The sequence below is a fragment of the Theropithecus gelada genome, chromosome 1 (assembly GCF_003255815.1).
Source record: "Theropithecus gelada isolate Dixy chromosome 1, Tgel_1.0, whole genome shotgun sequence".
Classification (NCBI taxonomy): Eukaryota; Metazoa; Chordata; class Mammalia; order Primates; family Cercopithecidae; genus Theropithecus; species Theropithecus gelada.
Window position 1 is genome coordinate 146125244 of NC_037668.1, and position 27825 is coordinate 146153068.

A 27825-nucleotide genomic window follows, 5' to 3' on the forward strand; every position below is an offset into this window, starting at 1 on the left:
CATTTCCTTGCATCTCAAAATTACCTCATTTAACTTTACAACTATCTCTAAAAAATAAATACAAAATTTTTCAGCATTTTAATTTTGGTATTGTATTTGTCACTAATTTATCAATGATGAAATGAAATAATTCTACAACAGTGTCAAATAGTAAGCATAAAATTGATAAGCAGTTCCCTCTGAAGAACTATCTTATAAGAAAAGCTTACTTATTATGTTGGATAAAATTTTTACTATTTTTGTCAATTCTTAGGTTTCTAAATAATAATTCATAGACGTCTTAATTTTATTAATTTAAGACTAAACAATATATTGATTTCTGAAATGTTTCACCAAGATTCTTACCTACTAATCATTGAGGAACTGCTAAAACATGGTGGTATTTTAATTTGTTTACAAAGCCTTATTGTCAAATCACAGCTGGTCCCATTTTCTATGATACAATCAATGACTGGAAAGGAAATTATTTTTCTGTTTAATATTTTTAAAGAATTCTAACTACTGACATACTTTTTTTGTACTTCATCAGTACTTTTGAAAATATTAGTTTATCTGCAACTCTTTTTTTTCTTGCAGATCCTTTGTATATGAGCAGTAAGTCTTCCTTATCATACAAGATGCTTTCATATACTTGACATAAAAATTTACTTGTTGCAGTTCATCACATGGCTAATTTTTCAACACTGCCATCAACTCTTCTTGATACAGTAACACTGCTCAAAAGAAAGGTTAAAAAATTATTTGCATTTTTTCCATGATCATTTTACTAAATTCTTGCATAGCTAGTAAAATTAGCTTTTCTCCAATATTATGTAGCTTATCACACTTTAGCAATCATTTGTATTGCTAAGATTCGTCCTTTTTCTGATTAAAAGACTATTTGTGAGTATTCCAGGGACAAGATCCCTTGGAAATGTGACATACTTTTGACAACTTTATTACGATGTTTCTTTGTAAAATGTTTCTTTAATCTTCATGACTTTGTTACTTCATTAGAAAAAACACACTGGGAGAGAAGGCATTTCCATAACTTCTCTTTTATGGGCAAATCTATATAATCCAATTTCAAATTGTCAGCTGAATCTTGTTGCCATTATCTTTTATGTTTGATATTTTGAAACAAGATCTAACGATATATATGTATGCATATGTTCAATCATCATGAATGGAACAACCACTAGTATAAACGATAACAAGTATCTTGTATTAGAAACAAAAATCCTATGACCTGAGTTTCTCTTGGTGGCATAATTTTCCAAAATGTTGAGCAAATCTTTGTCAGGTAACAATGTACAGTCTTCTCTTCATTCATACAGTAGCTGCATGTTTGGAAAATTAATATATATACAAACTATTAAACAGATTACTTAATTTAATTATAAAGAAATTAGGGTCAAGCTTCAGGTGACTGTACCAGTTAAAAGTGTTTTAAATATATTTTTTTCTGATCTGAAGGTGTGGAACAATTTTTTGTAGTTTGGTTCTTCCCTGAACATCGTAAGGCATCTAGCATCCCTGGTCTCTTCTCACTAAATGCTAGAAACCTCCCAAACTTTGTCTCAACTGAAAAATTATGACCGATTTCTGAAATGTTTCCTGGAGATTTTCCATCGAATGATGTTGGGTAAAACAATAATTGTGAATTGAATGTGGGCGATCCTGTAGGGTTACATGCTTAGGGTTGCACATTCCAAGCCCTGCCTATAAATGCCGGATGGAGGGAATGAGTGGGAGATGTGATCCAGGTTGTGCTCAGTCCTACCTGGAAGAAGGGGGTAGGCACCAGCTTTTTCTTCTGTAAAAAAGTATCTTCCTCTTGCCAAGAAGTCATCCAGAGGGGCCACTGTTTTCTTATTTTTATGAAGGCACTGTAAAATAAAATTATGTACAAAATGGCCAAGCAGGTGCATCCACATCTAATTAAATATATATAGATAAGAAGTAAGCAAAAAACCTTCCAACTTTTAAAATCGAAAAACTATTTGTCTACAATATTTTCTTTATTTCAACAGCATTGTAATTGTGGATAAATGTGTATTATAGCTTCCCACTGATCATTTGAGAGACATAGAGGGCAGAGGATGGATGAAATTACACACAGCCATCTTTTACATGAACTCAGAGCTTCAACTTTTGCTCATTTGTACCATATATCATAGCTGGCTTTCTAGTGAAAACTTAATGCATCATTGACTAATTGTTAATAGGTTTGTTACAGGTTGGGGGCATGCATAGAGATGAATCCTATCTAAATATGTGAATAGATCATATTTTCTAATCATTCTTTACTGAAAACACTAGACACGTTTATTTTGTTTTACCATGACATTTATGCTGATCTTAGTTTCTTCTATATAATCCTAATTTGCAGCCAGAGTTGAGGGCCTCCTGACTGGAGTGGTGGCACTGAAGCTGTAGCCTGGAATAGAGAATGGTGTGTATCTGTTGTTTCTTCTAAATAGCACAGTGTAGTGACCTCAGAAAACTGGAAAAAACATGGGTCCAACTCAGGAGTAGCAGCATCACAATAGAAGGACACTTGACTGAGTAGATCTAGGTGATAAAAAATATTTCTAAAGATTGTTTTCTGAGTCACTATTGCCACTGAAAAATAATGGTAACAAGCCCCAGGAAAAGTTTTATTTGGCCAGAGTCCTCATCCAAGCCCAGTTCTGACACTTCTAGACATTCTTGGTAACTTGGCAATGAAATATCTTCTATTATGGAAAGGCAGTGTTCTTGAATACATACTAATTCCTCTCCATGATGTCTGGGGCCAGTTACCACATGTAGTTGTTGCAGCCTATACTGGGCTCCACTTCCTACTGGCTTAGTTCCTCTGCCCCAGCCCTTCCTCTTGCCTGACTCCCACCTGTGGACTGGTAGGTACCTCCTCAAAGAACCTGCTCAATGCCTCTGCTCCAGACCTCTCTGGACACCATGTCTCTGAGTCACACATGTATGTCTCTTAGCCAGAAAATGCACTAGGGCTGAGGGTGGGGGAAAGGGGGTGTAGTTGCAAGTTGCAGTTAGAGAAGGCAAGGGAATGCCCCTTATCCTAGAGTTTCCTTGCTTTCTGGAGGATTGAGTCAGAAATTCTGGGTCTGTTTCATGTTACTAATAGGGAAGATGTATCATGAAGGGCTTGCGTGTGCAGGTTCTAGGACCAAGCAGATCTGAATTTGAATCTTAGCTCTTCCACCACCTGTGTGAATGACCCTCCTTAAACTCCAACTACTTCACTCAATGGGGATAATACTAGCTACAATGTGAGTGACTCCCATGCACCCCTTTTTGAAGGTGTCTTAACCCAAATGTGTAGATACTAATCCAAATGCCCCAGATGTAGTTCAGATGTTGACTCCCTGAACCCTCATGGAGTCTCTTCCAGACAACCTGAAGCCAGTACCTCAGATACCCCTAAGGCAAATGAGAGCAGAATGGGACTCGAGGCTACTTGTTGTGTTAGGGTAAATACTGTGTTAGTTAGAGGAAACAGGCTACTTGATGTGCAAACAGAACAAATAAAATATTGAAGAAGAAATGTTCTGTGATTTAAAATTGTCAGAAAATATCTTAATAACTCGAATTCAGGCAATTCTGGTTTTCATTTAGAGAACAGGAAAAAAAAAGATGATGATAAGCATGACTATAGAACAGAGGTTATAAGTAGAATTAACGTATATTTGGTTGTTTTTCCCTAGTGGATTTGAATGTAATAATGCTTTATTTTTTGGGTGGGTGGGGCTGGGCATGAGGAGGAGGATAATATTCTCTTTGAAAATGCCCCTTTTAGAAGCATGCCTCTATTTCTTTGTTTGAGAGTGCATGCACAAATGCAAAGACCTAATCAACACATTTATTTTTAGGACAATAATTTCATTGCCATGAGTCTCCTTCTTAGAATAAGGCAGGTTATTTTGCTAATTTTTTGGCACCCCGGCATCACCTGATGCTAATCACCAGACACAGGACACCTCGCAGCTCTCGGCAGCCAGTTAAAGTGATTGAAGGGAGAATTGGCTTGGATTCTCTCCTTCTCCCGGCCCCCAGGCTTTTGTGTGGTTTGGGGCTGCTTTTATGAGACAGAGAGATTTTCTTTCAGGAAAATAGGGTGAACTGAAAAGTCCTTTGTATCTTCCATAACCTGGGGAGAGGGGTTTCAAATCTCCTTAGTCTGGAAGGCAAGGGTGGCTGAAAGCTAACAAAGAAAACCATTTTAAGCTTGATGAGCTGAGAGAAGGGAGACTATTTGAAGTTCTGGAAAAGTCCCAGAAGGTGGCTTTTCTACCTTTTAATATAAATGTGTGACTAGACTCTAAGAGCCAACTTGATCTATGTGCTCTTGGTGGGCACAGGCCTTGAAGGCTGCTACTGTTAGCAGCGAAGTGTCATGTGCACCCTCTCTTGAGACCGAGCCAATGATGGGGCCTTATGCTGGACTGGTTTATGCATGTGCTAGAACAACCTTTAGAATCACCTAATTAAACATATTATAATGTCAGCTCATGGTGCAAACACTTTCTCTTAGAAAAATATAATACTTATTCTGGAATGGGAAAAGAATTTTTTTTTTTTTGCATTTAATATCAGCAATTTACTAAGCTTTAAATTTTTGTATTAAAATTCTACTTTTGTATTTTCCCAAGGTTCTTGATTAATTTTCAAAGCGTGGAAAGAAATCTTGGGCTTCCCACCTCCTACCACCGGCTTCCCACTTCTTCCTCCACTCTAGTGAAATCATGCAATCCCAGCACTTGGAGGGGATCTCTCTTTGAACTGCTGCTGCTGAGACCCTGGGGGTGGAGTTGATTATTTTTGCACGGGGGCATTAAAATGCCAGACATCAATTTCTTGTCTCCTGGTGAAGATATCTATACATTGAAGAGGTGTGCTTCAACGCTTTTCAAAGAATTTTTGCAAGTGCAAATTATGGGAACCCGAGAGAATTAGCTATATTTCTTTAAATAAATCCCCTCAAGGTCCATCTGAAGATGGTTGTGGAGATGGTTGTGGTTCTCTAAGAAGCAGTAAATTCTGCCTGGGGGAAATGTTGCACCAATACCCCTCCCAACCCTCATTCTCCAGCAAGTAGCCAGCGGTGTGGGGTGGGGCTGCTGCAGTGATGGCACATATTAGGTAATACCCCCCGTTAGACTGCAGATGTGTGAACTAGTTTAAAACTTTTATTAGGGTTTTTATTAGACTCCACTGCAGTCTTAGCCTCTTTACAGTTGCCAACTTAGCCAGTTGCTCACAAGTTATAACAAATTAGGAATACCTAATGCCTAAGCTATTCTTACACTTTGGGGGCAAAATCCCAAACAAATCATAATCTTCCTTGTGAATCTAGTCTCCATTTAAGAAATTGCACTTACAGGCAGAATGGCGCTTGAGCCAGGGTTTTGTTATGGCTTTGTAATAACAGTGTGGTTCAATTCTCCTAAGCACATAAATCCCGGATCCTTTATCATTTTCTGCCTGGCCACGGAATGCCCTCTCTTAAGTCTTTGATGGCCTTCCAAAATCTTTTTTTTTTTTTTCTCTTCTTTTTATTGCACGTATTCCTTAAGTGACCTTAATTCTTCTGTGAGTGCCAGATTGGCGTCTCTGAAAGCTGACATTGGCTTGCAATGCCCAAAAGAGGTACTTATAAAGTAGAAGATCCCCATCCTTCCTCTGTATGGGGGAAGAGCTCAGGAAGAGGAGGACACCTCTCTTACCTAAAGAGGCAAAGCAGCCTGGTCCTTGGCTTCAAAGATTTTTATTATGTGCCAGTGAAACAAGCTTACCGTACTGTCTAGCTCCTTCATCTGAGAAAGACATTAATCTCCTTCTATTTAGACTGACGCACATAGGAGTGAATAAGTACAACGTAGTTTTTTTCCCCCTTGGAGTTAATAGACATGCATTGAAAAGTGTCCATTCACCAGTCCTCAAACTTTTTTCCCAAAAGGTCTCAATCTAGGCACAAAAGTGAGATTATTGGGCACTAATAGCTTCAATAAAACATAATCTTTTGGACAAACTAAATAAGAGGATAGCATAATGTTTAAAATCTGAAAAAAAAATTTGTTGAATCATTAAAATGTTATATTTGAATTTATTAAAAATATCTTCAATTGAATACACAAGGTTGATGTATGAAGATTACCTGCCTTGTCCATAATCCAATATTTAAAGAGATGAACTCAATTTAGTATATCTCTTCATTTTATCTATTTTTGATAGTTTCTGTTTTACTTCTTGCTGCAATGTTACTTCCTGTGGTAATGGTTACAAATCAGGGAGTAGGTTAAAAGTTTCTAGAAAAATTATGGAGGTATTAAATCATGTACACCTAATCTCTTTCTTTTATAGACAAAATTGAGGCTCAGAGAAAAGAAAAATAGTTTACCGGAAAAACCTGGGTACAAATTCTCTATTACATCCTACATGTTTGGCCTTGGGCAAGTTGTTCAGCCTCTTTGTTGCTCCAGCTGTGAAAAAGAAGCAATATTAGCTATAAGGTAAAGCTATGATGCTGATTAAATAAATGATATACAAATTATCTGGCACAGAATAGGTGTTCAGCAAACCACTAGTTGCCTTCCCTTTTCCTAAAGTCTCCATGGAGTTGTTATATATAACAACATGGAGTTGTTAAATATTTGGGAGCAGAACACAAGAGTTGGCCCTCAATCTTGTGTTCTTCCCATTTCACCATGCTGCTTCCTGCTGAGATTTATAGGGAAAGTACCTTGTCGAATAGCTAGCTGCGGCCTCTCACTTGGGAGTGTGTTGGGGAGATGGTGTGAGTGAAAGGTAGATGTGTTACAAATCCTGACTACCAACATGGCTGAAACTGCAACCACCAACTACAGGAGGGTCACTCACTGTAATAGAAATGGACTGTTGGTGGCAGAACTGTGTTTTCAGTATCTACAGCTGACAGTCCCCCTGAGGTTATAGAACTGTGCTGCACACAAGCTCACCGCTGTGAGCATGACACTGATGAAAAAGCAATAATCCTCTCTACCTAATGTGCTTCCAGGTTGAGTGGCTGCCTGCCTTACCTAAATAGGTTTTGTATAGACTTACATTTGAATGTATTTATTATACTCATAGAAACTGGTGGTGGCTTGAGTAAACTCATTTTCCTGGAGAGATAGCCTGAAATCATTCACTCATCATTCATTTCTTCCTCAGAAATATCCTGAGCCCTATCGTATGCTTAGGTTTTAGCAGTGCACAAAGAAAGATACAAAAAAGGAGTGTACACAACCCTTCAAGTATTTCACAAGTCTGGGGTTTGCTAACAGACCTGGAAACTTAAACAGCAAACCACAGCAACAATTTATTCATTCATTCATTTAATATATATTTATTTAGAAAGAATGCTGACCACCGACAAGTCTTTGGGCTAGGTGAAATGTAGCATAGAAAGATGAATATGATTTCTCTCCTTCGTTCCCTCTTTCTTTCTTTCTTTCTTTCTTTCTTTCTTTCTTTCTTTCTTTCTTTCTTTCTTTCTTTCTTTCTTTCTTTCTGTCTCTCTCTCTCTCTCTTTCTTTCTTTCTTTCTTTCTTTCTTTCTTTCTTTCTTTCTTTCTTTCTTTCTTTCTTTCTTTCTTTCTTTCTTTCTATTTCTTCTTTCTCCTTTTTCTTTGAGGCAGAGTTTTGCTCTTGTTGCCCAGGCTGGAGTGCAATGGCACGATCTTGGCTCACTGCAACCTCTGCCTCCCAGGTTCAAGCAATTCTCCTGCCTCAGTCTCCAAAGTAGCTGGGATTACAGGCATGCACCACTGTGCCTGGATAATTTTGTATTTTTAGTAGAGACAGGGTTTCTCCATGTTGGTCAGGCTGGTCTCGAACTCCTGACCTCAGGTGATCCACCTCGCTTGGACTCCCAAAGTGCTGGGATTACGGGCATGAGCCATCGTGCCCAGCCCAATATGATTTGTTTCTAAGCAGCATACAGTTAGATGAAGAAAGGACATCAGAGCATTGAAGACAAATTTAATACCTAGTATATAATATATGTATAGCATATAAGTATGAATAAGATGTACTAGGTAAATGATGCAAATTATGATAGTCAAATAAATGCAAATAAGTTTGCATTTGGCAAAGCCTCTGTGATCCAATCAGTAACTCTTGATCCCTAAGGTCGTTGAGTCTTGCCCATCCTGCCTCCACAGTCACTTCTTCCTTCATTCCCTTTTCCTTTCTTGTTTCCACTATATTTGGCCCTTCTTGTCTTGGTGCAATGAGTGACAGACATTTTCTCAGAAGGAATGATGCTTGGAGGATGAGTGAGAATTAACCAGGTAGAAAGGGGAGGGCATTTTAGGGAGTGTAAAAGCATGTGCAAGGGTCTGGAGAAAGGGAGGGATCATGGTGTGTATGAGGGACTGAAAGAAAGCAGGACAGTTAGAACAAGGGGCAACATGGGGCGAAATGAGTAGGGGTTGGGTGGGGTGGGGACACAGGGTGTTTTCAGTGAGGCCATGCAGAACTTGTGGGTCATCGGAGATACTTTTGTTTGTATTTGAAGAAGCTCTTAAGAGCATGTCAAATCATCACAGACCATCATGGTTCCAAACTAGAAGGAATCTTGAGTTTCTCTAGTCTAACCTTGACTTTATATATGTCACTGTGTCTCTATTGAGTAAACTTCTGGCCTATGCTGAAGAAAACAACTTAATTGCTAGGGAACTTGGGAATCCTGTGACTACTCATTCAACATTTTTGTTGCTATTTCTCCTCTCTTATTTCTAAATTAACCATTTGAAAGTGAACAATTCAGTGGTGTTTAGTCCATTCACAGCACTGTGCCACCACCACTGCTATCCAGTTCCAAAATATTTCCATCATTCTTAAACCCTTTACCCTTTAAGCAGGTTCTCCCCTTTTCTCCTCTTCCCAGCTCCTGGCAAAAACCAATCTGCATTCTGTCTCTATAGATTTATCCATTCTGGATCTTTTATGTAAATGGAATCATAGAGCATATGGCCTTTTGTACCTGGTTTCTTTCACTTAGTAGTTTATCTGTGTTGTAGCATGTGTTAGTGCTCCATTCCTTTTTACTGCTGAATAATATTCCATACTCATTCCACTTGGGAATAACTCTGATAAAAACTCATTTGCCATTCTCCTGCCTCAGCCTCCCAAGCAGCTGGGACTACAGGCGCCCACCACCACACCCGGTTAAATTTTTGTATTTTTAGTAGAGACGGGGTTTCACTGTGTTAGCCAGGATGGTCTCAATCTCCTGACCTCCTGATCTGCCCACCTCGGCCTCCCAAAGTGCTGGGATTACAGGCATGAGCCACTGCGCCCAGCTGGCCTTGGTTTTTTTGGCACCTCCAGAGGAAGGTAAAGGAGTGACAGTGAGGTAATCACCATATAAGAAGAAATTTATATGTCTGTTGAGTCCCTTTTGGTTATTGTAGCAAGGAATAAGGTAGTTTTTAACTTACAATGACTTATGTTTATACAGTTCCACATGTGGGACAATTTTTGACAGTAATTTTCTGTTTAATATGTGGTATCTTTTGAGTTCCCAAACTTATAATCAGCGCCTTTTACTCATTTCCATTAAATATTCTTTGAATGTACATCCTTCCTGAAGTATTTTTTAACATATAAAAGTAAATTGTTGTGGAAAGTAAATCTCTTATGTTTACTGCTTTGGCAAGGCAGTGACTACAGCTTTTCTACCTCCAATAAATCTCTCTGTAAAGTCAGCAGTTACCAAAGGCTACTATGTAAAGTGCCTTCTGGAAGAAAGTGACAAACTACTTAAATTTTGCATACAAGGAAGAAGAACGTGTTTACTTGTTTAGTTCTGGTTTTCATTTTCTCAGATTGTTGACTCATGGGATTTCTTTCTTGGGGGATGTGGATTTTTCGAATCCACTCACTTTATTCTCTACTATTTCAATTATTTGATTTTGTTAGACTTTAAGAAGCTTGTGCAAGTAGCCACTTTCTAAGGTTCTTCAAAGAAAACTAACATTTGGCTGTTAGAGACCTCTGTGTGGACTGAGGTGGATGGAGCATGAAGCTCTGATTGAAGGTCCATGACAATGCATGGGAGAAGGCAAGGGGAGGTGACCACATGCAACAGGTCATCCAGACTTAGCCTCTGCCAGTGTGAAGTTCTTACTCGTGTGGATGATTGATTGGCCTATTAGAATCACTGAATCTGTTTGCCTAAATTTTCCAGTAAGTGAACCCAACCCACCATGCCTAGTCGGTTTCTATCCATGGGCCTTCTATCTGCACAATGTCTTTCTGTCTGTCCAAATACTAAAGGTCAGAGAATCCCCTTGGAACTTTGAAGAGTTTGAATCCCATCAGCCACTCCCAGGTGGAGCTGCACAACTTTAGAGGCCCGGTTGGTGGTCCGCTGTATAGTTTCACACTGAACATCAGACTTGTTTCAGTTTTGATCAATGGTTTTCTATAAACAGAGTCTGCTTTTGTCCAGCTCTTGCAATGGGACTCTTCAAGAATATAGAATGGGTTGTTGCCTTAGAATTTTTCTGTTATTTAAAGTTTCAGTTGAATCCCCAAAGCTGAGAGCAGTGAGTTCTAAATATGCACACTCTTAACATAAACTTCCAAGATTTACCATGAGATCGCAAAGCTAGTCCTGAGACCCATATCCTATTAGTTAATTCCAGAATATACACTAGAAGGCAGAAGACAGAGATTTATTAGAGGAGGCTATATTTGGAGGTAATTCACAGAAAAAGAGAATGTTAATGTTGCTCCCTCCACCAAATAAGTCAGAAAGGTCCCAAGAGCAACAGGTGGAGTCATGGGTCAGATACTATTGTGGTACAGGAGTGAAGCATGGTGAGAGATCACTCCAGAGCACCTGAGGTGGGTTCTGTTAGGCTTGGGGATATTTGATAATTGAGAAAGTTATACCTGCCTTTGCCTGGAAAATTCTGAAGACAGAAGGCTAGCTAAAGTTGCCTGTGATGATAGGAAAGGAGGGCAGACATAGGCCAATGTAACCAGGACAGACATGATACTTTAATCTGCACTGTTAACATTTTCCATATCACTTTATTGGGTCTAGACCAGGGTTCCTCAGCCTTAGCACTACTGCCATTTGGAGCTGAATAATTCTTTGTTATGGGAGGTTGTTGATATGGTTTGGCTGTGTTCCCACCCAAATCTCACCTTGAACTGTAATAATCCTTATGTGTCAAGGGCAGGGCCAGATGGAGATAATTGAATCATAGGGGCAGTTTCCCCCGTACTGTGCTCGTGATAGGGAATAAGTCTCATGAGATTTGATGGTTTTATAAATGGGAGTTCCGCTGCACACGCTGCCTTGCCTGCAGCCATGTAAGATGTGGCTTTGCTTCTCATTCACCTTCTGCCATGATTGTGAGGTCTACCAGCCATGTGAAACAGTGAATCAATTAAACCTCTTTCCTTTATAAATAATCCAGTTTCAAGTATGTCTTTATTAGCAATGTGAGAACAGACTAATACAGTTATCCTGTGAATTATAGGGTATTTAGCAGCATCCATGGTCTCTACCCTCTAGATACTAGTAGTAATCCTCAGTTGGAAGAACCAAAACTTTATCCAGACATTGCCAAATGTTAGGCATTTGAGGGGCGAACTTCACCTTGGTTGAGAACCAGTGGTGTAGACAATCAGCAGAACAAATGAGGTCCTGATTTGTGGTGTTTGCCAGTTTTTGTGTTATTAATGCCTCCACCTTAGCCAATGTCCAGCTATCAATGTGATGCAACTAAAGGCAAAGGGAAAGGGAGGTGGACATATTGTTTCCATTACACCCATACAATAGGTAAAAATAACTTCAAGAGCATAGATGGTAGTAAAATGATAATAATTAGGAAGTGTTGAGTTTTGAAAAATATATTTTTGTTTTTGATAAAATTTATTTATTTGAAAGTTTATATACTTTAATTTTTAATGATGCCTGTGTTTAACAACTGGTTTACAAAATTTCTGAGAATTTAACAGTCTGCTCTCATGTGCCAATGTGACTTGCCTGCAGCACACCACATTTATAGCCAAATTAGGAATGTAGAGAGGTAAGAAGATTTCTTCTCCTTACAGCTTACGATATAATGTCAAACTGACCTCAATTTGTGAACTAAATAATTATACATGGCATCTATATTCCAAGCATCAGCCATTCCCCAAGGGAGGCTTTCCTCTGGCATATTTGGGAAATTGAGGGGTTGTCTTAGTTCTTTCCCACATTCACCCATTGGACAGTTGACTCTCAGCATTCTACATTCCTCACAGCCATTTCCAGTGTCACGGTGAGCCACTGGTTGTTTGCTGTTGTTTCATTCCTGGAAGTCTGGATCTCTTGCCTTTGATGATGTGCCTGCATCCTGAGCAGTAGAGAGATCAGCAAAGGCCACAATTTCATGTCTAAGCCACAGATGTTAGTTTTGCTCCTCTCCCCTGGTATATGCTTTTACTTTCTATCTCTTAAGAAATCATATCCTCTGAAATTTTCTTAATATTAATTTCTTCAGCCCCTTCCCAAGGGAGAAAAGCTCAATTCTGTATTTGCTCTTATCTTAGATGCCTTTTCCCTCTCCATCAACCCCCCTAGTGCAATACAGATAATCCGAAGAAGAATGTGTACAAACTCTGAGACAGTCATTTTAGAATAACACCAGCAATGGGTGGTATGGGTATACTTCACATCTATAGCTAGCTAGCTAGCTAGATATCAGATGAATATATATGAACCCATATACGTGAAGTATATATATTTATGTACATATCTTGTATATTATACACACACACACACACACACACACATGCCTTCTTTGCATAGGCATAGAATACCAATATTCTATAGATGTAGCTACTGTTATAGTGAACAGTAGTTATTTCTGTGAATGTGGTCTGGGGTTGTGGTGGAGGAAGACTCATTTTTTTTTTGGTTTAACATTTTTACAAGTTTGTATCTAGTTAGCTAAAACAGGTGCCTACCAGCCTTAATTTCTCCAGTCTTCTTTGAGACCAAGCCCAGAAAGTCCTTCAGCCTCCATGATGACGGGTCTAAGTGAATGAGAGTGTTTGCTGTTGATGTGCACTTTTCTCTTTGGTCCTCTTTCTCTAGCGTGATTTTACTGGTTCAGTCATCACACTCCCCAGTCTGCTCTCATGATCTTCCTGCTTCTCTTTATTCTCTGAGAACATTTTGGTAATTGTCCCAGAGAAGTCCTGGTGAGGATTATCGTGATAAAACTGACATGCTAATGTCATGCTTGTATGGATTTCCTTCAGCAAACGAGCCCCAGCTCCCTTGTGAAACTTTAAGAACATGGTACTCAGAGGGGTAAGGCTCATGAAGTGGAGAGATGAGAAGACTTTCGGGGCAGATCTTGTGGAGGCTCTCATTCTCCTCGTGACATTGCTGTGGGAGAAGAAGGAGGCACTCCATGTTGGCTTCAATAAAGAAGGTTACTAAAATTTAATTTTATCTTCTCTTGGGTTAGGTGTATAAGGGTATGTATATGTCAATGTTTAAAAATATAAAGCTTATTTAGAGTTTGTTTAAACACATAAAAAATGATTAAAGAAAATTGAGCTCATTTGCAGCAGAAAAATACAAAGTTGTCAGTGAGAGAGACTGGTTATTCCATCTAGATTTTCCTAGCTTTAAATATAATGAAAGAAAAACAGACCAACTAATACTACGTTTATTTGAATAGGTGAGCTCAGTGATCAGATGTCAGCTCTCAAAAGTTATCATTCAGCCTAGAAACCCAATTTAATTATTTGCAATTTATACTCCTACTATGTTTTGGAAAAAGATGACTATATCAGTTTTACTTATAGCCCCCTTTGAAAATGTAAGTTCTCCTTCTGTTGGTGATTCAAGAGTCCCTTTCTGCTATCATTAATGTCTTTTTTGAGATTTTTAAAGAAAATTTTATTTCAATAGCTTTTGAGTACAAGTAGTTTTTTGTTAGGTGGATGAATTGAGTTTTTTAAAAAAAAATATAGATAAGCAAAATGTCAGACTTGATTAAAAATAATTAGAAATTACAAGAGTTTAAAAAATATTTTTTTCAATCTTAATTTAAACCCAACTTTGAAGACCAAGTTGTGGTTTTGGAAAAAACCTAAATCCTTTGAGAGAAACAAAACTATAAAGTATTTTAATGTGAATAATATAAAGTAAAACAGAAAAAAATGGATCTCTAAAATAATATTAGTTTCTATGTTAGTTTTTCTTTAACATCAACCTCTTTTTTGACTGTTTTATTGAAAACCCTACAGACAGTAGCTTATTTTTCCACCGACCTAAGCACCTGAGATTTTTGGCTGATGGCTATAAGACCAGTAAAACTGCCTATAAAATGTAACTTTATAATATAACTTAAACAATGTTTATAGAATGTATTCCAACATTTACCTTTTTCCAAAAGCAAACAACTCAGTGTGTATTCATTATATTACAATGCAAAACAACATTTATGTTTTTGAACAATCATAACACTTGCTCTGTAGTTATATTGTTTACAGTATTTCTGTAGTACCAATGGATAAGTCTGAAAGGAGGGAACGCTGATCTCACTTAGCGTAAAATTTTTCTGAGCCTAACATGAAGGAAATAGAGTAATATTTTATTTGAACATGTTTTTATTAGCTTGATTTTCAAGTGCTATGGTAAAATCATGTTCCTGACTCCATACAGCCCAAGATAATATAGTCAGCCAGCGCACCTGGTATCATCTCACAACCATGTTCCACTTCAGGGTGTTTGCCCATAGTAGTATTACTTTCTATCCATTGGGTTTGCTCTTTAACCTCTTTTAATTCTTTCCTCAATATCACCTTCTCAGATGCCCATGATCATTCTATAAAAAATCCTACTCCTGTCATCCAGCACCTGTCATCTCTGTTAACCTAAGTACAGTTCTCTGAAGTATTGTGTAATACAATTGTTTATTATGTTCTGTATTTTGTCTCTCTCGTCACAGAATATTCATTGTAAAATTCATGATAGAGAGGATTTTGTCTTTTATTTATTTATTTTTTCTTTTTCTTCATTGCTGTATCCCCACTGCCCATACAGTGCTGGTTACGTAGTAGGAGCTAACTAAATATTGTTGTGTAAACGAATAAACAAATGAATGAATGGATGTAGGTTACCTTCTCCACACATTTGATGTATTCAGTTGTTAATTTCCCAGAGGTTTTTAAAAAGAAATTTTAGCATTGCATAAAAATAATAGACCTATTGTACCCAACATCGAAACTGAGGGCAGTGAACACTGTGATAATTTTAGAGAAAAATCCCAAAGAAATGGAGCCAGTGACAGAACAAGCAAATTTGCTGAAGATCATAGAATTCTTAACCAGAAAAAAAAAATGTAGTGTTACTCTGCCAAGTATGAGAGAACTAGAGTTGTAAGCATTTGACTCATCTAGCAAAAGGAAATTGATGTAGATATTTAAAAAAAAATGACTTGATAGAGATGTGACTGTTGCTTATCTATCAATATTGCTCAGTAGGTTGTCTCAACTCTTGGCATTTCCATGTCAGGCACTGAAATGTGTTTTGGGCACTGATCTCTTTCCCATGCAATGGAAACCAGGTGGAAAGAGCAACAGCCTCCCACAGTGAATTTGTAATTAGTCAGAGACTTGGAGGAGAAAACAGTATGTGGGCCAACAAAAGGAGGGAAACAGAGACCATGCTTGCCCTTCTCTTTTCTTCCTCTGCATCTCTTCTGTCCTCCACCAAGCTCTACTCCTTGTATGGCTCCTCTTCTTATTTGAGTATAAAAGGGGGAAAAATACTATCTTTGTAGTTTAAGAGGGAGTGTGGTTTTTTTCCTTTACTGAAGACATCTAGTTATTGAGGAAGAAAAGCTGAAATAGGTATTAGGGAAAAAATATTACTAACGGTAAGAAGAAATAAGCAGTGGAAAAGATGGCTAAAGGAAGCAGGAGTGGGGAGTTGACTTTTGGAGATAATCACATCCAACCTGCTAACCCTGAACCACTGGCTTACCTAAGTTGATCTCCTCATATTAGAGTCTCAAATGAATATCTGGAATATATTCATGAAGGGGAAAAATCATTGCAAATTATCACTGGTATGTGCCAAAATGTTACACATGTTGCAAAACCATATTGCAAGTCCCTCCAACAATTTCTACACAAGAATAAAGCTGCATCATTATAAGTGATGCTTGGTATGTCCAATGAATATTTTGTTTACATTTGATCAAATATCAGTAACCAAAGACATAATAAAACACATGTAAAAGAGAAATATGTACTACTTTTTACTGGAAGATAGGACATGAAACATGCGTCTTTTTCTGAACTATATTCATTCTTTTTTTGTCAGGTTTTGGCTGTCCACATACTTACACATCTTCTCCCTTCCTTTCTTGCAGCATCTTTAACTCCACCATCTCCTGCAGAAAAAGACATTAATACTAAAACAATGAGTCTAGCTCAATTCTAAGGATTTCTTTCTTAGAATCTGAGATTCTAATGCATCTAATTCACCGTAAGTTTAAAATGTATTGTTGGTTTCTCTAATAATGAAAGAACTGGGGGCTGCCATACACCATGAGAGACCACAGTACAAGTCTTCCCACTACATGTAGCTCTCCCTCTCTCTCTCATAAATTGCCCAATTTGTATAAGATCTGTATGTACATATCTTACCTCTTCTACATTTATAAAACTGGTTTTTGTTATTCTCTTTTATAAAGTAGAAAATCAATTTAGAGACACGAATTTTCCTAGAGTCACACAGTTCATGCCTGACACAGATGGAATTCAAACTCAAATCTGTCTGACTTCAAAGTCAACGTTCATTCAGAAAAGAGAGCTTCTGTGTGACATGGATCTCAGACAAGCAAGAGTGTGTTAGTCTTGTGGGTAATGGCAAGGGAAAAAAACTTCCTATTGTGTGTTTCTAGAACTTCAAATTTCACCCCTTTCACTGATATTGTGAACCCTGCCAAATGCCACCAGCTCACATGCCATTTCTTCCTTTTTTAAGTTTTCACATTTCTATTCTGTTTCTTTTATTCTGCTTTGTGTAAAAATTACTTACTTGCTTTGATGGCTTTTCCCTCACGACATGGTGTGTACATTGAGGGCAAAGACTGTTATCTTACTCATTTCTCATTCAGTGCAAAGCCTGGTTCTGTGCACATAAGTGCATAATAAACACAATGAAACAGGAGCTCTGCATGAGAGGGAGGACCCAGCACTGGAGCACCCCTTAGGTCCTGTGACATATGTATTAGAATTAAAGATAGAAGAAACCATTTTCTTGGCATTGCAGTTTAGTCTGCTCCAGCCAAACATAGAAAGCTGTCATGTGAATATTTTTGAACCTCAAAAACAATTTTGGTTTAAGTCTGGGTGGGGGAGGAGGAGAATGGTGGCTCTTATTTCTCCCACACCAGTCCACCCATCTCATATTAGAACATGTAATTGCAACAGTGCTGACTGTCATAAAATTTGTGAACAGAGTGTCCTCTGAACACTGTTTGCTATAGACATTGCCTCTTTAAGAAGCTTACTTGTAGCTTATAATTAAATTAAAGAATCAGCAGCTGCTGAAAAAAAGTATAGCCTAGAGGCCATGTTTATGAGTTTCTCAGGCAAGAGGTAGTCATGTCAGAACTACTATTGTTATGAGTCTGAATGTTTCCAATGAAATCTTTGCACGAATCATTTGCTTAGTACTAGTCATCCAGTCATGCCTCTTGATTTCAGCCCACTATTTCCTCTTGGAACTGGCAAAAACAACTCTACAAAGGAAAACATTTTATAAGAAAAATCATAGCCTTCTGCTTTTTAAACCATAGATGACCTGGACTCTATGACCAATTCACAGGGGTGCTGCCTCTGGTTCCAATGGCCAGGGAAGAAAGACTACAACAAACATCAAGCCCCTGAAAGCAGAAACCCTGGCTTCTCTTTTCTTTGTTTCCTTAATAAAGGATTTTAATACATTGTAGGTAGGATATCAACTGCCCTGGTTTATACAGGACTGCCCTAGTTTTAGCACTGACAGTCTCATGTCATGGGAAACCCCTCATTCTTGGTCAGACTGGGACAGTTGGTCATCCCTGAATTAGGGGCCTTATCCATGCTGTTAACTAAGAGTCAAACATTCTGGGATCAGTTTATGATTTAGAAGGTTTTGAACCATAATACCCAAATCACACATCAGTGGTCAAGTCCCAGGAAATTATATATAAAGAAGTCATAGAATCTCCAAAGAGTCCTTAAATATGTTTTACTCCAGAACTTCCAACCTGGTGTTCCCAGTGGTAGATGTGAACACATTGTGCTACTAATCCAGGTGTGCTGAGGTATTGATCCCCCAGTCCTGTTTTGGCTGGGTAGAATCTGGGTACCTCCAGCCCTCAGTCACTTTCCCCTAGCCATGAGCTATCTTATCTCTCTCTTTAGACCAGTGAGCGCTATTAAATAATATCATTTTCCATATGTGGCATAATAAGAAAAAAAGTTGGAAAGTAGTGCTCAGATCTAACCCACTAATTTTATAGGCGAAACCTAACTTCATTTCTATTAAATACAGGCTGTATGAAGCTGAGGTAAAACTGCATTCAATTTATCTTGTGTTCAACTGTCTTCAAGGTGATTTAGATCACTGCCTGGGAAAGCTGATGAATTACAGCGTGAGTGGTAAGTGACAAAACTCAGCAAGCCAAATTTGCATTGAAGGCACATGGCTGGCTAAATGAGGAGAAAAAATGACATTTATCTGAATAATATTGACAGAAATTTCCATGTTGCTTCACTTATCTATGTTTTTAGTAAACACGTACCATTTAAATCTCAATTACCTTTGAGTATGAGTTAACCTGATGTTTCATTTCTACTCTTGACTTTGACTTTGGACATATGCAAAGTTATAATTTCAAAAATCAAGATATCCAGAAAGTAAACACAGCTAAGTAAGAATTATAGACTTAAAACCCAAGTTTTCAAGATAAACAAGCATTTACACCTCCTCTTAATTATTCCATAAAGATTTGCTCAAGTTCAAAATGGAGAAAAGATACAGAGTGAAAGGCAATGTGCAAATAAAAGTCTACAGGCTCGAAGATATTAGAGTTCTAAATTCCCATTCCCCTTGCTAGTGTTCATAGGCAGTGAGTCGAGAAGGGATATATTCTGTGTATAAAGCTGGGCCTTTGCAAATCCAAACTTTACATTGTGCCAAATTTGAAGCCTGCCCAACCTCTGGCTCTTCGATTGCTTAATACATTAGTGGACTTGTTCCAGTTCCCAGTGGTCGGAGTTCCACATCACACAGTCCCTGTCCCATCTGGTGCTAATTGGCACCCTTGTTGGTAGTTTCCAAAAGCAGAACAGGAAAAATAAAAGGGACTATCTTTCTATCCTTAGAAGTTAGAAGCTTAGTACAAGCAGTCCTCAATTTAAAATGAGCTGTGTACTAAAATATTGTATGTAAATCAGCTGTTTAGAACCCAGAACAAATTTTTCCAATGAAACAAAGTCATGTTTGATAGTTACTTCCCCAGGTCAGCCCAGTTCACAAAAGCCTGTTGGACCCATAATGTACCCAATAAATAGTTTCCATCTTAATAGCATAGAACCATCATCAGTGAACCAAGAAGTAGGAAGAGGTGGTGAAAGCCTCACTACCTTTGGTAGTAGAAGGCCAGGCTGGCTTCTCACTAGTTGAGTGATTTTAGAAAATTCTCAGAACTCCTTTAGGCTCTGAGTTTCTTTAACTGAATGGAGAAAGGCAGATTACAAAAGTTGCTTTTTGTCTTCACTGGGTTATTGTTGCAGGAATCAGATAAGATAATGCCTATGAAATATCTTAAAAATGACTTTCACCTTTTACTGAAAGAACAGAATCACAGATTCGCCCTCTGTTTCCTTCCTACACCTTGTCAGCAAGAGGATCAGGGACTACCCACAATCCAAATTCCACGTTGTGGTTCCAATTTTGGGAAAGTGGCTGGGAGGTTAGGAGGCAATGAAGTAGTAAGAACAGAGACTACTGAGGGGTGGGATCAAGGGATGGCCTCTTTAGGATGGGAAGACCTTTTATTCCATATTAACCCTCAAAGACGATTTCTTGGTACAGGCTGCTCTTTGTTATCTTTTTATTTTCTTCCTAGGACCCCAGGAATTGGCCTGTTGTTTACACTGTCAACACTTCTTGCTTCTGAACAGCACATCTTCCTCCCCAGTGTTATTGAAGACTCAACATCCTTTCTGAGGTTTCATAACGAATTTGATTACCTGATTATAAGAGAAGGGATATAGAAAGTCAAAAATCTCACCCCTGTATGTCATGTGTATATATCTATATCATAGATGAAAAGTAAGACCACACATACATGTTAACTGCACACTTCTGTAATCTAAGGACAATCACGTTTTAGCTACACCTGAAAGACGGAGCTGACTCAGGGAATTTAATCTCAGAATTCCTCTGGTGCTGGAGCTATGGAGAGAAGAATAGACTTAAACCTCTGCATGAGGACTGGTGACAGAATAACAAGGTGTCACAGAGGCTAGTAAGCCTGGGCAACATGGCAGACTTCTGGAAGAAATGGGAAGGAGAGGCAGCCTGGGATGAGAGGATTACCCTTCCCTGCCCTCCTCACCTTCCTCCCCTTCCCACAAGGAAGGAACTACTGTCCACACCATTATGATGACATTTTCTCTAACTGCAGCACTTCACTGACTTCTGACCACTTTCTGTTCTGCCTTCATCTTAGTGATCCTCCTTCTGAGCTTCCCCTTGTCTTATCCTGCAAGCTCCTTCCAGCACCCTGTACCCTCTTCCATGGTAATACCAAACAATCTTGTCTTTTCCTCTTTCTCCCTCTACATTCTTTTCAACTACCAATAACCTCTCCCCCCTTTCTCCTCGCCTCATCCTCAGACTTTTCCCATTAGCCTTCTGCTAGTTCAATTTGAGTTAACATTCATTACTCTATTAGAAACATGATGATGGTTAAAACATAATTGCCAGCAGCAGGGAGCTGACACATTTGTAGATGCCATCAGCATGATACAAAGCAGGGAATGGAGAAGTGGAGTCTAAGGACACAGAGAAGGGAAACACAAATCCAAAAAGTGTGGGTTTTCAGATGGGGTGGGAAGAATCGAGGAGAACATCATGGAGGTGGTGGCATCTAAGCTGGGCCTCAAAGGGTATATGAGAGTTCGGAGGAGACAACCTTTTAAGTAAAAGGAAGACACCTTAAGAAAATTTCTAACTTGATTATTACACGTGAAAAAGGACCAGAGACCTAGTAAGCCACTGCCACTTCCCAGGAATATGTCCATTATATTTTCACAGGATAAGTGAAAGCGAATCTTTTACTTTTCCTTTGTGGAGACTTCAGACTTCACGTGGAAAGCTCTGATAATGCAGCAGAGAGGGTTGGAGTAGCAGAGACAGCTGGATCATGTAAAGGATGTACTCATATTTTTCTTTTCTCCTTCAATATACAGACACAGGCCCCTAGGAGAAACCTACTAAAGTGGAACTCTTGAGGAAAAATAGCAAATCAAGGGTGTACTCCAGCAACCCAAGCAGCCCTGCAGTCAAGGATACTGGCTTATGCTAATAAATTCTCTGCTAACAACCCCCAGTGGCAAGATTGCAATCATGTGGTTCTATTTAATGAAAATATAAACAGAGGCCATCCCATTCTAATTTAGAAGAAGAGAATAGTTAGAATCAGGGGTTCTCAGGGCAATGACTCAGACTTCTGAGACATTAACTCGAGAGAGAGCCTGTGTTAACATGTACACATCGGGTTGTCTGTTTTGACTTGACTGGTCAAGGAAACAGGCAGGTTAGGTTAAAAAAAGAAAACAACAGGCAGGACAGTCAAGAAACAGTCAAACGAATTGTTTGACAGATGATTATTATTTCCGTTTCGGGCTGTCACTTATGTCAAGTAAATCACACCAGTTAAAACAGATGAACGTCATGTTCAATGTCCTCTGAATGGAGTTCTACCCACCTGTCTCATTCATGTAGACACTCCAGGATTCTCATGTGGCTCTTTCTCCTCTACTTACTTCCTCTTATATTTTCATTCCTCATACTGGTTCTTGTTTTTGCTTGCACGCCTCTCTTCTTCATTCCCCACCCCCCATGTTTTCTTCATCCATTCCTTAGAGAAAACAAAAAGTTGTGCAAACTTTTTCTGTTCTGAATCTAATTCTAATGGTGTTTCTAATTTTTAAGGCATTATTCCAGAAACCAAGCCTGGTATTTACAATAGAAATGTATATCTAAACATATTCACATTGCAGGAAAGAGCATCTTAACCATTCTTACACAAATTCCCCACTTTGTTTTTATTTGTACAGAATGGCTAAAGATTTATTTGCTAACACTTGCTAGAATCAAATGGCCAGGCTTATTTCTCATTTGGTCTCCCTGAGTCCTTATAGTGTCATGCAAAGATCCCTGGGCTGAAAGTCAGAAGATTTCTGTTCTTCTTCCTGTTCCACCACCAGTCAGTGCTTGACTTTCTTTCTTCTGGGTCTCACTCTCATACTTGAACATCAGAGGGCTGGTCTACTTGATTTCTGTCATTGTAACATCTTAGTATTGTGAGTCTCTAAGGCTGCTTGTATAATAGATAATCAACATGGGGCATTTAGACACTATTTTTGTACACATGCCTATTTTTAGCTTTGTTATAAACCTAATATTGAACACCAAAGCTAAAGGCTGTCTTTCCTATACTTGCATTGAGAAATGACTAATTGTATAGCCCAGATTTCTCAAGATCTCTCCTTCTTGCAGATGGCTGTGAGGCATGCTAACATTAAAGACTCAAATGTCACTATCACATGTCCTCTTATGCTGACACAGGTCCCCTCAACCCCTGGAAGTTTTTCCCCTACAGAGGGTTTTTCCCTACATTCTCACATGGCCACAGATAAGTTGGATCTTCTGTTGTGGGACACAGCTGTTTTTAAGTTGGGGCATGGCTGGTACATTTCTGCTATTCCAGGCTTGACATTTGACTGGTTCAGCCGTCTCCCCATGGCTGCTGCTAATGCTGTGCAGGGTTTAAAAGCCTGCTCCAGAAGCTGCCTCTATTCCATTGTCAGGTCCCTTGTCTCTGTGACTGACCCATAAGACATGGCCTTTTCTCCTGACTGACCACCCTCAGGCAGTTGGCAAGGCATGGCAGACACAGTGCCAGCTCTGCCAGGAACCAGGCTGTGACTTCAGGGCACCAAAGCTGTGTGATGATTTATACCCTATGGAAAAGTGGTCAGGGGAGACTTTTTCTTTCTGTTAAGTTCTGCTAGAGGGAATCCCAATGCAGAGTTGCTGATGTCACAAAGTAAAACTGCTTCAGCATTTACTTAGAACTCTCTGCTTCCCATCACACTCAGACTAAGCTGAACTGGAATTAAGGTAAGGATGAATCTCAGACTTGCTGTGTTCAGAATCATCTTCCTCATCCCATGACATAGACTTTTTTACTGAGTCAACCTAATCTTTCCTGGATCATTCTCAGGACCAGTTCTCTTCCAGAAACTTTCTCAGTCTTTATGCAGACAAGATTCTGGGTGCTGACACTGCTTTTTTGCCAGATGTCCCCAGACACATCTGAATCACTTTGTCTCAAGCTGGAGCCTTTATCACCATTCCACAAAAAGCTGGGTATAGTTCAAATTCCTGACTGTATATTCTGATTCCCCTGGGCATTTACACTCTGCCATCCCACACAGTTCCTCCTCCTGTGTAAGGGTCCTATTACAAATCATCAGTGTGCTTTTCTTTATTTTTATTTTTTGAGATGGAGTCTTGCTCTGTCCCCCAGGCTGGAGTGCAATGGTACCGTCTCGGCTGAATGTAACCTCCGCCTCCCGGGTTCAAGCGATTCTCCTGCCTCAGCCTCCCAAGTAGCTGGGATTACAGGCATGTGCCACCACACCTTGCTAATTTTTTGTATTTTTCGTACAGACAGGGTGAACCGTGTTAGCCAGGATGACCTCGATCTTCTGACCTCAATCTTCTGAACTCGTGATCTACCCACCTCAGCTTCCCAAAGTGCTGGGATTACAGGCGTGAGCCACCACGTCCAGACTTCAGCGTGCTTTTTTTTTTTTTTTTTTAAAGGTTTGCTATATTTACATCTGGTTTCTGCTTCTGAATGGTAAGCTCAAAGATAGAATTTATATTCTTCTGTATGTCCTCTGTTGTGTCTTGCAAAGTGCTGCTCACATATTAAGATTTTGATTGGGACAGATATACAAGAATATCGCTGGTGCTTTTAAAGCAGTAAATTAATATAAAATTTTAAAAAATCAGAATTCCAAAATGATAGAAAGAAAAAGGTACCTCCTGGGGTCACAGTAATTCAATGAGCCCAGGACACTGGGACATGTCCTCTGCCAGATTCCCATGTAGCCAGTTATTTTAAGTACAGAAAGAAGCTGTTTTTTTAAAGCACTTTTTTAATTATGGAAAGAAGTTCAGCTTTGAATGACTGGGCTATGTTTGGTTATTTAATATATAGAATAACTCCCTAGGAAAAAAAATCCTAGGGAGGTAAGTATGAAACAGTGGGAAGATTGTAATTATGCAGAACTCTGAAGGAACTGCAACACTTGGGTTAACTTAATGTTGTGGTTAATTGCAGGTTAGTCAGAAAATCATTATTACAACACTTTTTGAATAATCCTTACAAAACGCCCTTAGCAAATTCCCATGTTGCAAGCATAGCTATATCTTTCTTTGTTGTCTGAGGATTTTTAGGGCCTTCATGTCAATATTGCAAACACAAATTTTCATTTAAGTGTTAGAGGGCAAGATGGTGCAGGAAATTGGTCTTTGCCTAAATTAACCATTTTATATTCCCCAGACACTGGTTTAGGTGAGTGTTTGATCTCAGGTTGAATTTTTATAATTGTCTCTTCTTTACTAACCCACTCTTAAAATTAAATTTGTAACATTTTATGATTGAAAACTATGCATATAGAAAAATTTGGAAAACTATAGGGAAATATCACCCCAAGTTATTTCCTTCACTCAGACAAAACCACTTTTAACATATTTAGTTTTTTGGGTTTTGTTCCTATGCTTTCCTTTTTTTTTCCCTTAAATACTAACATTTCAAACTAGTTTGTATGAGTTTAAGCAACAATGAACAGACTAAAGTAATGTCAGTAAGTGACAAGACCACTAAAGCTTCACAGAAATGTGAAAAATGTATAATTTTAAAAAAGTCTTTCTCTGCATACATCTTCAGCTTTCATGGCTTGAAATAAATTTTTAATAGTTTCTATTTCCATTTTTTGTAGTTTAAGATGTAAAATTCACAGCATTTATGTAGGACTTCAGTTAATAATGGTAGCTTGAATATATCTGTTTAGTTCTAATTTCTCTAGAAACCCTCTAAAATGACTGTAAAAGAGATTGAATGTGAATGTCAAGGTTACAATAAATTCTCAAGATCAAACAAAATGATAGCAACCAAAGTTTAGAAGGTGGAATTAGTGGTTTCAACTTGTTTTATACTAAATCTTGGTATCTTTGAGACTAGCCAAGATACCAAGATTTAGTATAATACAAGTTGAAACCACTAATTCCACCTTCTATATTCTGTCCTGTATACAATATGTACTTCTTAAATTGCACTCTGTTTGCAAAATAGCTAGTTAGCCTGATGTAAATATCATGAATTCTGGTAGAAGACACAAGTTTCTTGGGTCAGAGACAAAGAACTTTATTACGCATGACACAGCAGATAGCAGAGCTTCATATTTGTGTGATTCCCCTTGCCCCTGAAGTCCCCCTGAGAGATGCAGAACAGTCCAGGGAGATGCTGTCCACTTGAAGGTTAGTTTGAGGGATTGAGCTTAGAAAATCCCAATCTTTTATAATAGGTGGCTAGTAAATCTTCCTAACTTTTGCCCTGGTGATAAGCATTCTCTTTATTATCTTGGACAGCAAACAAATCTGTCCATTTCTCCAGAAGAAGACTATCTCTATTTTCCAAGGCTCTTCATTAGACAAATATCCTTGTGCATAAACATGAGATCCATGTAGAATTGTCTAACAACAATGATAAACCATAGGATTCCAATGTTAAGAAGATTAAACTTGTAGTTTGACTGTGTACTACGCAAAAAAAAAAAAAAAAAAAAAAAAAAATTCAAGACTGCTTCAAGATAGCAGATTTATGTTACACTTGTGTTCTTCTCAAGTAGCCAATAAAAAAATTACACATATATACATATATACACACACGTACATAGACACACATATATAAAATCTGAATATTGTATATATTCCTCATATATACTTTTACACATATAAAATATGCACTATATATGCATATATATACTTGTGTGTGTTCACACTAACACACACACAAACATATACTAGTATTTATATAAGAATAGACACAAAAGCAAAGCAAGATAGATAAGGAGGTTAGTGACCACCAGGTAATAAACATACCTATGAAAGCACATTAGGTAGAGCATGTTGAGGGAAGACAGTGCATGAGAGTCACTGCTCAGCATATGCTACAAGGGAGCTTCAGAGAAATGGCAGTACATATGTTTGAGAGATCAAACTGTTAGAAATGAGGAAAACACAAGAGCATTCCCTAAAGGAGTGTTCATAAGGAATAGTTCCTCCCAATCTCCCCTACCTGGCACAGGCAGCGATGCTACTATTGCTAAGGAACTTGAATGAAGTATTTGAAATATGCCTAGTGTAGATGTTGGCATCACAGGTTTAAGTCCTTCTCATTACATTCTTACAGAAGAAAGGGCAACAGTCTGAGAGCTTTGCCTTCTTCACTGAAGCAGAGGAAAGCTGACCAGCTGACATGTTCTGCTCTGTCTCCAGCTGGCAGCCAGGAATATTCTCATCCAAAAGACAGACTGAAGGAAAAAGAGACATAGCAGCAGAGGAGATACTTATTAGCCAAGCAGTTATTTCCTAAATATAAATAAACAAGTAAGGATTACTAGGTATATAAAAAAAGTGGCATGAAAAAGAAAGATTTTTTTCAAAAAACATAAAACTTATCATAGAGGAAAAATCAGAAAACAAAAGCAACATAAAGATAATATAACTTGATTAATTTGAGGTTTCACTGTATTCACAAAGCAAGAGCAAGATATTCTAAAAAAATAAAATCAAAGGATGAGAAAAAGCTTTTAAAGAGAAGTGATAGGGTCTCAAAGTTAAAAACAAAAGCTAAAAGTTCATGGAAAATAAAGCTAAGGAAATCACCCAGTAAATAAGCAAAAGTGACAGAAAAAGATTCACAGATGAAGTAATTAGAAATGTAGACAATTTTTAAACTGCAAAAAAAGCCGCTAGGAATAATGAGTGAAGCTTGACAGAACACTGACCACAAGGTCAATATAAAAATTCAAGTATTTCTATGCATTAGAGGTAAACAAATGGAAACAAAAATAAATTTACATTACCACTTAAAATTACTTATAGCTGTAAAATTACCAAATATCTAGAAAGAAACTTAATACAAATTTTGTAAGACTTAAAAATATACAATATTGCTAAGAGAAAATCAATGTGTCTAAAGTAATTGGAGATTAATAGAAAAATTTGCCATATTTATGGATTAGGAATTCAGTTTTGTTAAAATCTCAAGTCTACCCTAACTGAACTGTAGATTCAATGCAATCCTGATCAAATACCAATAAATTTTTTCTTTGTGGAAATTGACAAGCTTTTTCTAAAGTGTATATGGAAATATAAAACTCATAGAATTGCCAAGACAATTTTGAAAAAAAAAAG

At 38.1% G+C, this 27825-nt stretch overlaps 1 long non-coding RNA gene across 1 annotated transcript in view; it reads left to right on the forward strand.

The window, feature by feature from the left end:
- The first annotated feature begins 13286 nt into the window (after positions 1-13286).
- LOC112609968 overlaps positions 13287-27825 on the forward strand; it is a 32348-nt gene continuing 17809 nt past the window's right edge. Inside the window, exon 1 of the long non-coding RNA XR_003116259.1 lies at positions 13287-13462. This is a non-coding gene — a long non-coding RNA (uncharacterized LOC112609968). The remainder of the gene's footprint in view (positions 13463-27825) is intronic.